This window comes from Bos grunniens, chromosome 16 (assembly GCF_055505025.1).
Source record: "Bos grunniens cultivar Pamir isolate PY7600 chromosome 16, Bosgru_T2T1.0, whole genome shotgun sequence".
Classification (NCBI taxonomy): domain Eukaryota; kingdom Metazoa; phylum Chordata; class Mammalia; order Artiodactyla; family Bovidae; genus Bos; species Bos grunniens.
In genome coordinates this window covers 11,529,884-11,539,990 of record NC_141180.1, presented here as the reverse complement: position 1 = coordinate 11,539,990, position 10,107 = coordinate 11,529,884, and the positions used below count along the sequence as shown (strand labels likewise).

The 10,107-nt window shown below is 42.2% G+C and overlaps 1 long non-coding RNA gene across 1 annotated transcript; it reads right to left on the bottom strand.

The window, feature by feature from the left end:
• Positions 1-2,569: 2,569 nt before the first annotated feature.
• Positions 2,570-9,360, bottom strand: LOC147356176 (uncharacterized). The gene is made up of 3 exons (XR_015142677.1): positions 9,249-9,360; positions 5,297-5,578; positions 2,570-3,083 (listed from the first exon to the last, which is right to left on the bottom strand). It is a non-coding gene; the product is annotated as an uncharacterized LOC147356176 (long non-coding RNA).
• Positions 9,361-10,107: the final 747 nt, after the last annotated feature.

Here is a 10,107-nt window from a genome sequence, read left to right as displayed (position 1 = left end):
CATGCCCTTTCGCACACTGAGCACCCACCCTGGCCTCTCTCGTTCCTGCGCTGCTTCCCTCGGGGCCAAAGGTGCCGTTGCTGGCAAGGGGTAGAACGCACACTCAGAGGGAACAGAATCAGCTTGAATCTGACCCTCAGGGCTTCTGTTTCAGTGTGCTGGGCCCTGACCCCAACCCGGTAGGGTGGACAGCCACTGAGCGTGGGAGAAGCCCCAGCTCACATCTGGCAAAAGCTCTAGCCTCTTTCATCCAGCCCCACCTCTCACCAAAGTGATAGCTGCCTGCCTACCTTGGGGGAAGAGGTGATCCATACTTGCTGCAGATCCAGCTTTACCAGCAGAACCATTGCACGTTCATAGACTGCACAGGGATGCTCCCATACAAGGAACTGCCTTCAAGACCAGGAGAGGTTACTTTCTCACCTAAGTACACACAGACAGATAAAGTTAAACAAAATGAGAAGACAGAGGAATTTGTTCCAAATGAAAGAACAAGAAGAAAACCTGAAAATACAACTAATGAAACAGATATAAATAATTTACCAGATAATGCTCAGAGCATTCATAATAGAATGCTAACTGAACTAGAGAGAAGAACAGATGAACACAATATGAATCTTAACAAGGAATTATAAAATATAAAAAAGAACCAAGTCAGAGTTGAAGAACTTAATAACTGAAATAAAGAATACATTAGAAGGTGATTTTAGTAGACTAGGTGATAAAGAAGAGCACATAAGTGATTTGGAAGATAGAATAATGGAAATCACCATATCAGAACAGCAACAAGAAAAGCAACAATAAAAAGGAGAACAGTTTAATGACCTCTGGGACAACATCAAGCATATCAGCATTTGCATTATACAGGTCCCAGGAGAGAGAAAGTGGTCAAAAATATATTTGGTAAAATTATGGCTGAAAAATTCCTGAAGCTCAAGAAGGAAACAGATATTCAGATATAGGAAGCACAGAAAAACCCCAAACAAGATGAACCCAAAAAGAAAGAGACCTATACCAAAGCATATCATAATTAAAACGGCAAAAGTCAGAGATAAAGAATTCTAAAGGCAGCAAGAGAAAAATAAAGAGTCATATACAAGGAACCCCCATAAGGCTATCAGCTGATTTTTCTGCAGAAATTTTGTAGGCAAGAAGGGAGTGGCATGATATATTTAAAGTGCTGAGTGGGAAAAACCTACAACCTAGGATACTCTACCCAGCATATTTATCATTCAGAATTGAAGGAGAGATCAAGAACTTCTCAAATGAGCAAAAGCTAAGAGTTCATCAGTACTAAATTTATCCCAAAAGAAATGCTAAAGAGTCTTCTCTAAGTGGAAAAGAATACAAGAAGAAGTAAGAATTTATAGGAGGGACTTCCCTGGTGATCCAATGGTTAAGACTCTGTGCCTCCAATGCAGGGAGTAAGGATTCAGTCCCTGCAGGGAAATTAAATATTTAGTTTTGTTGTCTGCTCTGAGGGCAAGCGCATGGGCCCCTTGCTGTTACCATTGCAATCTTCAGTTACATTTACTCAAAGGGCATTACTGGGGGAGAGGTGTTTGGGGTAAAATTAACCAAAGCTATTTTGGGGTCCATTTGAGGTAGGCAGTGTGAACAGCCTCAAAGAGGAGTTGTCAGGGAGACCGAAAACTCACTAGAAAGCAGCAAATAGGAGCCAGAATGACCAGTGGAAATGGAAGATCTCCAGAAAACTCTGGAAACATTGGAAGAGACCCTAAGATTTCCCTTAAATGGAGAAAGGTATTTGAGTCAAGCTTAAAGGACCACACAACCTCATTAAGCTGAGGGTTTGGGACAAGGAAGGTTGCTGAAATATTGTTTCATAAAGAAAACAGAAATACAATTTGGTAAAGCACTCAGAGGCAAGTAGAGGAATCAGAAAGAATAATTCAAAGCTATCATCAAAGTTTCCTTTGTAGGATTGAAAGACAATAGTAATGGTATTGATGCTGATAGTGAGAGAAGGCTTTGGACCAAACTGAATTAGCAATGATGGCAGAATGTTTTAGAGGAGACATCCTGGAGGACTAGAAACTATAGGATCAAAGCTAAGTAAAATTTGGAAATGTAAAATAGGAGCATTAGGTTAGAGGTGATAATGGGAGCAAGGAAAAGGAAAGCTTCAGAAAGATTGATGTGTAATATTCAAAATTAAGAGGTGAGAGAAAGCCAAAGATAGCTGGGGGCAATGAGGAAGCAGGGAGCTAGGAGGAGAGCCAAGAACTTAATATAATGGCAGCCCATGAAGAAGCGTCATTCAATAAGTGATTGATCGACAGTACCAAATGAAGCGAAGACACAAGTGAAAGAAACAGATAGGGGGAAGCCGACTGGAGTTGTATTAACGTGTATAAATATTTTACTTTTGTACACAGACTTCAGGATTCAAACATCACGATCATAATCAATAATAATTTTCTTGTGACAAATGCAGGGGCTACAGAAATATTTATATTTTAGAGTTACTCCTAAAGGCTTTACAATCTGAAGGGTCAGATTTGACCAGTCCAAACACACAGACACAGATCGAACAATTCGGACAGTGTTTGCACAGCACAAGATATATTCAAGTTCTGGCTTATAAATATTCTAAAAGAATATATGATCAAGATACATTTGAATTTGACAAAAAAATTGGGGTTGCTCCTTAGAGCTCAGTGTAACCAAATGTCCACTGGAGACAAGGCAAAAAGAACTCAATTGTAGTATCTAAGAGATATATTTTAGAGAGGAACTAGTATTGATCTCTCTTTCCCCCAAATCTAGCACTTATAAACCTAGTAAATATTGGCAATTTGTATATCTGATGCTGATGCTTTGCATAAAATAACCGTTCTTCTGATGATTGGACATTCTTATTGTTCAATATCCTTCACCCAGCTTTTTGTGGAGTTTCTCCCAGGCCACCTGCCTCTCAGGATTTCTAGGATTCCTCTGTCTTTTCCTCTTCCTTCTTCTTTGCTCTTCTACATCCCACAATTCCTGTGGATTTTTTTGTTTCTTGCTCACAGTATTCCAGCTGCTTCTCTGTTCCAAGTCTTCACCTTTTACCTGTGGGACTTAGGAAAGTTGTGCAATCATTAACCAGATAGAAAGACTTTAATTTATTTGGAAATAAGGCAAGCAATTGCATAGAACTTATGGAAGCAAGAAACCAAAAATGGAGCACAAATTCCCTCTCTATTTTCTACTGTTATAATTCTACTGAGGCTCTGTCTGCAGACTAACTCATTGAGAATGTGTGGCGGTGGACATGACAACGTGCTTAGGAGGCCTCCAGTTCTACGAAGTACAGTTGACGGAGGCCTCTAGCTTCTGTGCTTTAAAATCAACCACCCCATTCACACCAGGACTGTGCTTCCTCTGAGCCTCTCTTGGCCAATGATTGAGTGTGTCAAGAATACTGAGGCAGATTGCACTCTGGGAGACACTGGACTCTTCCAATGGCTGGCCTTTGGTTTGAGGTTTTCCTGAAGTCTTGCTGAAACTTCCTGAGATTGCAGGGAAGTCTATCATGCTTCTGGACAATTTCTCCTTCTTTTCTCCTTCCCTTGGGCTCAGACTTGTATCACTGCCTGGCAGCTCCAGCTTTCCCTTGTTCCTTCACCATCTTCGTTTTCTTTCTTTCTCTTCTTGTTTTACATTTGTCTGGTGGTACCAGGTCTTAGTTTCAGCACTCGGGATCTTGAGCTGTGGTTTGCAGCATCTTAGTTAGCATGCGGGCTCTTAGTTTGGCATGTGGGATCTAGTTCCCTGACCAGCGATCAAGCCCCCTGCACTGGGAGCCCAGATTCTTAACCACTGGACCGCCAGGGAGGTCCCTCCTTTTCTACCACAGAGTTTTCCCCTAATAAAATTCTTATGTATGTCTGCTTCCCAGAGCACTTAGCCTAACATACTCTCCTAGTAGAAGCACAAGGCTTACAGTCACGTGGGGCCTAAGCCCAGACATTCTGACTAGCGTTTGTTTCTGCCCACATAACCTACATCAAAACAGCTGAATGAAAGTGATCTTATTTGCAAAAGGGCTGGTGGTGGCTGCTAAACAAGCAAATCAGGTGAAGAGTCAATAAAATTTTTATTGAGACGTGATCAGAAAGTCAAACGCCGGAAGACCTTTGCTGAAATTCTACACTTCACTACCCTCACTTGGCATTGTATTTCTCTCTTCTCACATTTCACATAAGAGATAGGATTGAGGGAACAGACGTTGGTTGAGTAAGGTCTGATTCTCTGATCTCTAACAGATTTATTCAACATTGCCTGCATATTTGTGGGAAAAGATTGACTCGGTATTACTAGGAAATGGTCCTGACTCAGAGTCAGAAAGTTAGGAATATTTGGCTTCCTACAAATGATCTGTAAAACTGAGATAAAATTTTTTACTTATCAGATTGCAAATATTTAAAAGATTGATCTCATCCAGTGTTAGTGAAGGGCTAAGGAAATAGGCCACTTCTTTATACTTGCTCCCTGGAGAAGGAAATGGCAACCCACTTCTGTATTCTTGCCTGGAGAATCCCAAGGACAGAGGATCCAGGGCGGCTACAGTCCACAGGGTTGCAAAAAGTCAGATATGACTGAGCAACTAACACTACTACTTATACTTGGAGTACAAACAAGGTGACCTTTTGTAAGGTTAATTTGTCAGAATTTATCAAAATTCAAGATGGACATAATCATAATCTATGTCCATCTTGAATCCCATTTTGGAATCTTTTCTACAGAAATGTTTGTACCCAGAAATGCAACTATATATGAAGATGTTCACTGCAGTTTATTATATGATGATTATTATTACTGCAATTACAACACAGGAGGTGATCTAAATGGCCACCAAGATGAGGTTGTTTAAAGAAATTAAAGTATATCCGCACCATGGAATATTATGCGGCCATTAACAGGGTTCCACTAGCACAGAGGGCGCATTTATGTAAATAAGAAAAAAATACCCCTCTCCTCTGGTTAAATAAAGCAAATGCTGGGAAGCATACTTTGGTGAATAGATCACGGGCTAGATTTTAACTCCCATTGTCCCCCTCTGCCAAATGCTCCTTTGCAATGCTGAATCTGAACGACAGTTAACACTGAATGTTAAAAATAATGAAGCAATGTTTTACATGATAATATGAAAAATTCTCTATGATACTATAACCTCCTCCCCTACAAGAAAGGAAAAAAATATATATATAAGAAGTTGGCAAAAGTATTGCTTATTTCTGCATAATAAAATTCCTCCAGTCTTAGTGTCTTAGAGAAGCAATTATCTTACAGTTTCTGTGGGTCAGGATTCCTCGTACAGCTTAACAGGGCCCTCTGGTTCAGGACCTCTAAAGGCTGCTGTCCAGGTGTTGGCCAGGGCTGCAGTTATCTTAAGGTTCAACTGAGAAAGGATCAGCTTCCAAGTTGACTTGTGGGTTGGTGGCACAATTGAGTTCCTTGTCTGCTGTTGCATCGAGGGCCTCAGATCCTCAATAGCTGTTGGCTGGAGACCACCCTTAGTTGCCAGATGAACCTCTCCTTAAGGCAACTTGAAACATGGCAGCCGACTTTCCTGAGAGTGAACAAGTGAGTCAAACCAGAGAGAGTGTGAGCAAGATGGACATCGCAGACCTTTCCAGCTGAATTTCAGAAGTGACATCCATCACTTTTGCAGCATTCTATTCTTTACAAACAAGTCACTAGCTTCCGCCCACACACAGCTGGGAGGGGATCACGCAAGGACTTGACTACCAGGAGGTTGGGTGCATTTGGAAACATTTTAGAATCTGCATACCACAGAATATGCATTGAACTGTAAATATGTAAATAGTTAACTCCAAGGCAGGAAATGGGAGACAATTTTGCTTTTTAAAATATTATTCCAAACAAGGGAAAGTTGTAAGAATATTCCAAGGAACTCCCATACGCAATCTGGGGTTTGCCCAGATTAACCAATTGTTTCCATTTTACTCCCTTGCTTTATCATTCTTTCTCTCTATGTTCATCTATGTATGTATATTGTCTTTTCTTTCTGAACCATTGGAAAGTTAAGTTAGAAATATAAAGTCCCTTTACCTCTTAATACCTCAGTGTTATTTTCTAAGAACTGAGATATTTCTTATACAACTATAGTAAAATTTTAAAATGAATCAGAAAATTAAACATTAAAATTATACTATTATAGAATCCCTGTTCAGTCTTTATCAAATTTCTAGGACTTTCTTCATAGCTATCTTTTAGTGATCATGACTGTTTGGTCTCATTTATCCTAGAGTAGGTCCTCAGGCTTTCTGTGTCTTTCTTAACCTTGATATTTTTTGAAGAGTACAGATCAATTATTTTGTAGAAAATCCTTTAATTTGGATTTGTTTGCTCATAGTTAAATTTAAGTTACATATTTTCTGCAGGAATACCACAAAAGTACTATTACCATTAAAAACACTGTGCTTTTTATAAACATGTTATTGAAATTTGCTCCATTTCAATTATTATTACTGAATGATCATTATTTGAGTTTGTTGTAATGATGATGTACTTTTGTGTATAAAATGGAAGATTTTAATATGGGAAAAAGAGAAACCCTATTTTCCATTTTTACCAATTGCACCATGATAAATGATAGAACACGTTTTGGGTGTTTACAATGGACACTGACCATGGGTTTATTTATTCTCACTATCCTTCTGGTCATGGCATTCTCTTGAACACTCCAAATAAAAAGCCAGGCAGGGGTGGCAGTCATCAGTGAAATGAATAAATACCTTGGAAATGAAGTCTTAACACAGGGAATGACCTACTAATCTTTAATGGCTATAACTGTGATGTGGATTTCAGCTGGGGATGCCAGCAAAAATTCAGTTCAGGTTCATGCCAACATTACCTGGCCAATGATAACATTAGTTAGAGATTCAGCTAATCTTCAAAGGACAAGGAGAACTTTCTAATTTTAGCACCAGCATTTATTAGCACTTCAAATGAATGGATGATTACTTTAAAACACCTCTGCTAGAAGAATGATAACCAAACTTACGGCAGCATTTCTTCACAGCAAGTGGAAGAAAGGAAAGAATGGAGTTGAAAGAGGAGGTAATCCCATTAGAGACTGAATCTGAGAACATGTCTCCTTCGAAGATGTGTTGTTTCTCCATGATCCTCAAATGTCTCAAATAAAGATATTACCGCTGTTCATGCCCTGTTTATAAATCCAGGCTATGGGACCTCAGCCTTCTGAACACAAATCTCTCAGGCAGATGTAGCATGACAGATAAGCGGTGTGACTCTTAGTCATTCTGTACATGAGCACATGGTCTTATTAAGAGGACAGATAAACAAAGTCACTTATGCCTCCACGTGTGCCTTATGCTCAGTCTTGTCTCACTCTTGACTCCACGGACTGTAGCCCACCAGGCTCCTCTGTCCATGGGATTTTCCAGGCAAGAATACTGGAATGGGTTGCCATTTCCTTCTCCAGGGGATCTTCCCCACCCAGGGATTTAACCATGTCTCCTGTGTCTCCTGCATTGCAGGTGGATTCTTTACCCACTGAGCCATCAGGGAAGCCCCAGAAGGGATGCACCTGGGGAGCATTAAACCTCTAGATAGCTTTTTGACTTTACAGTTGGAAAGGGCAGAGGGATCCTTTCTGGAATATTCCCAAGTATTTATTTGAACTTGTGCCCCCTCTTCTTGCACCATTTGCCTCAGTGATCCAGACCTCAGCCTTGATGCTGCAAAGCTCTGCCCATTGGGAGAGCTGGATTCTCAGCGTGGCCCGTCTAGCTCCATCTCACAGTTCTTACTCTCTTTCTCTCTCAAGAACACAGTGCCTAATTTTTTACCTCCGTTGGCACAACTTCCCAATATTCTCTTCCCCCACTGGCTTAGGGCTTGGTCTGGAGCCACTCGACTCACTTTCCACCCCCTTGATTCTCATCTTATTATCAGATTTTCTCCCCTTCTCTTGAACGGGAGGCTTGGGGGAAGGGATTGTTTTGGCTGGAATTTGACAAGGCACAGGTGGTTTTACCAGCTGCAAGTTCTTTAGTTCTTGTTGGCTGCCCACCAACTCTTGGTCTTTTCACAGTTCTTTCAGGGGTGGCGGCGGCGGAGGAGGGGCAGGAAGGGACAGTAGGTCCTTGATGTTGTTGTTCCCCATCAGCAGCTGTCTCAGGTTGGCTTTGAGTCCAGGGCGGTCCTTCAGGAAGAGCTGTTTTGTTTTTCTCCCCCCGGCCCCAGAATTTTCCCCCCCTGGAAATTGGAGAGACCTAAAGGGCACAGCCATAAAAATGGCAGCTCATCCTGCGTCTCGGCTGTGTCCCTGCAGAGGCCGAGGGCCACGAGCTCTCCCTTGCACACGTCCTGGCTGCCGTCGTGCCTGGCTTCCGGGCACAGATCGCTGTCAGTTTCAGCCTCAGAAATCCAGGCTTGGACTCGGTTACTCACATCTCCTCTCCCTGGCTGGTTGGAGTGCAATGACACCAGCATCATCTCCCAAAATAGACGAAAATAACCCTCAGCTCCATTGCTCACATGCCTCTTTTTGAGGAAAGAAAAAAGGAACTTAAAACTTAAAAGCATTTTCCCTTCCTCCTTTTCCTTTCCAAGCATCTTTTTGATAGCGACAATAAAACCCTTGAATGTGCCGGTTGACCTCCGGTGCCACCCCCGTTCACTGTTCTCTTCTCAGCCTTTTTTATTTTGAAAACATTCATTGACCCCTTTCCTTAGTAAGGTTTCAGGCCCCTGCTCACGTTTCCTCAGACTTTCCTTCCCGCGAGCCTCTGCTGCAAAAGCTTGGTTCTGCACTCTCCTTGATGTGTGTGGGCGCTCGCCTCCCCCATTAAGCTGAGCCCCCGTGAAGGGGGACGCTAAAATGGCCCTTTATTGGTTAATTCCTCTCCCTCTTCTTTCCTCTGATCCTTCTGCTTCGTTTCTCCTGCCCTCCTCCTCCTCCTTGATCGCCTCATCCATCAGATAAACACTGCGATCTTCATGTTGGCCCTTGCTGATTCAAACTTAGGACTGCCTCGAAAACCCTCCAGGGATGCGGGGCTGAAGTCCAGTGTGGCCCTGTCAGTACTTCCAGGGTCTCTGGCGTCTCACGCCCCTGCCCCTTCACAGCTGCACAAAGTGCTCATTCCTCTCCCAGCCCCTGACTAAATCACCTGCTCGTCTCCTGGGACTCTGACCCCACCCCTCCTACCTCACCTCTGTGGTCCCCACGTGCTGTCTTCATCTGTTACCTGATGATTCTGTGTCCTTCCCAGTCCCGACTTGGAAAAGGAAGCTCTGGGAGACATATCCTGCTGTGTGTGTGCACGGAGTCGGGCTCTCCCAGCCTAGCTCACTGGTTCCTGCAGAGTAGAAGCCCATTAGCTGTTTAATAAAGCTTTGTTGATATTCCACCTTTTTCTGTTTGCTTTGCACACAGAGCATTACTTTGAAACCCAAATAGCCTGGAATGAGGTGCGGAAAGATATTAAGGTGGAAGTGTGGGGGTGTGTTTGTGGATGGTGGGGCAAGGTTAGCAAAGCTGAAATATCAGTAGTGGGGAAGGAGGCATGAAGAGGAAAAATGGGGAGTTTTCCTGCTTCCCAGATTTTCCAGGGGGAGGACACAGTGGTATTGCTACGTTGGTACGGAAGGATTCCCAGAACCTCTGCGACACCCATCATCAGATAAGTATAAACACGCATTCTAAAACCCAGTATAAATGAGTTTTAGATTACCCGTTGCTTTGAATTTTCCATACCTCTTTTTTTATCTTCTTCAGCCAGAACAACCAGGAATGGACATTATTTGATTTGGCCAGCACCAGCAATTTTTTTTTTTAAACCATAGCTCTGTTTTATATGTCATTTCAAAGTATCCATCATATAGGAAATGCTGCACACACCTGTCAATTCAACAGAGAAAATATGCTTCTTTCCTATTTGTCTCTCTTTGCTTCAAGGACCAGGCAACACTAATCTTCCGCAATATTCTTTTCCCAATAAGAGCTCACATCCAATCTGAATGCTAAATAATGTTGTCACGAGGTTGCATGGGCACTGGTTAAGATCTATGCCCAAACTATAATGAATCTCTCTTCTACATAACTGT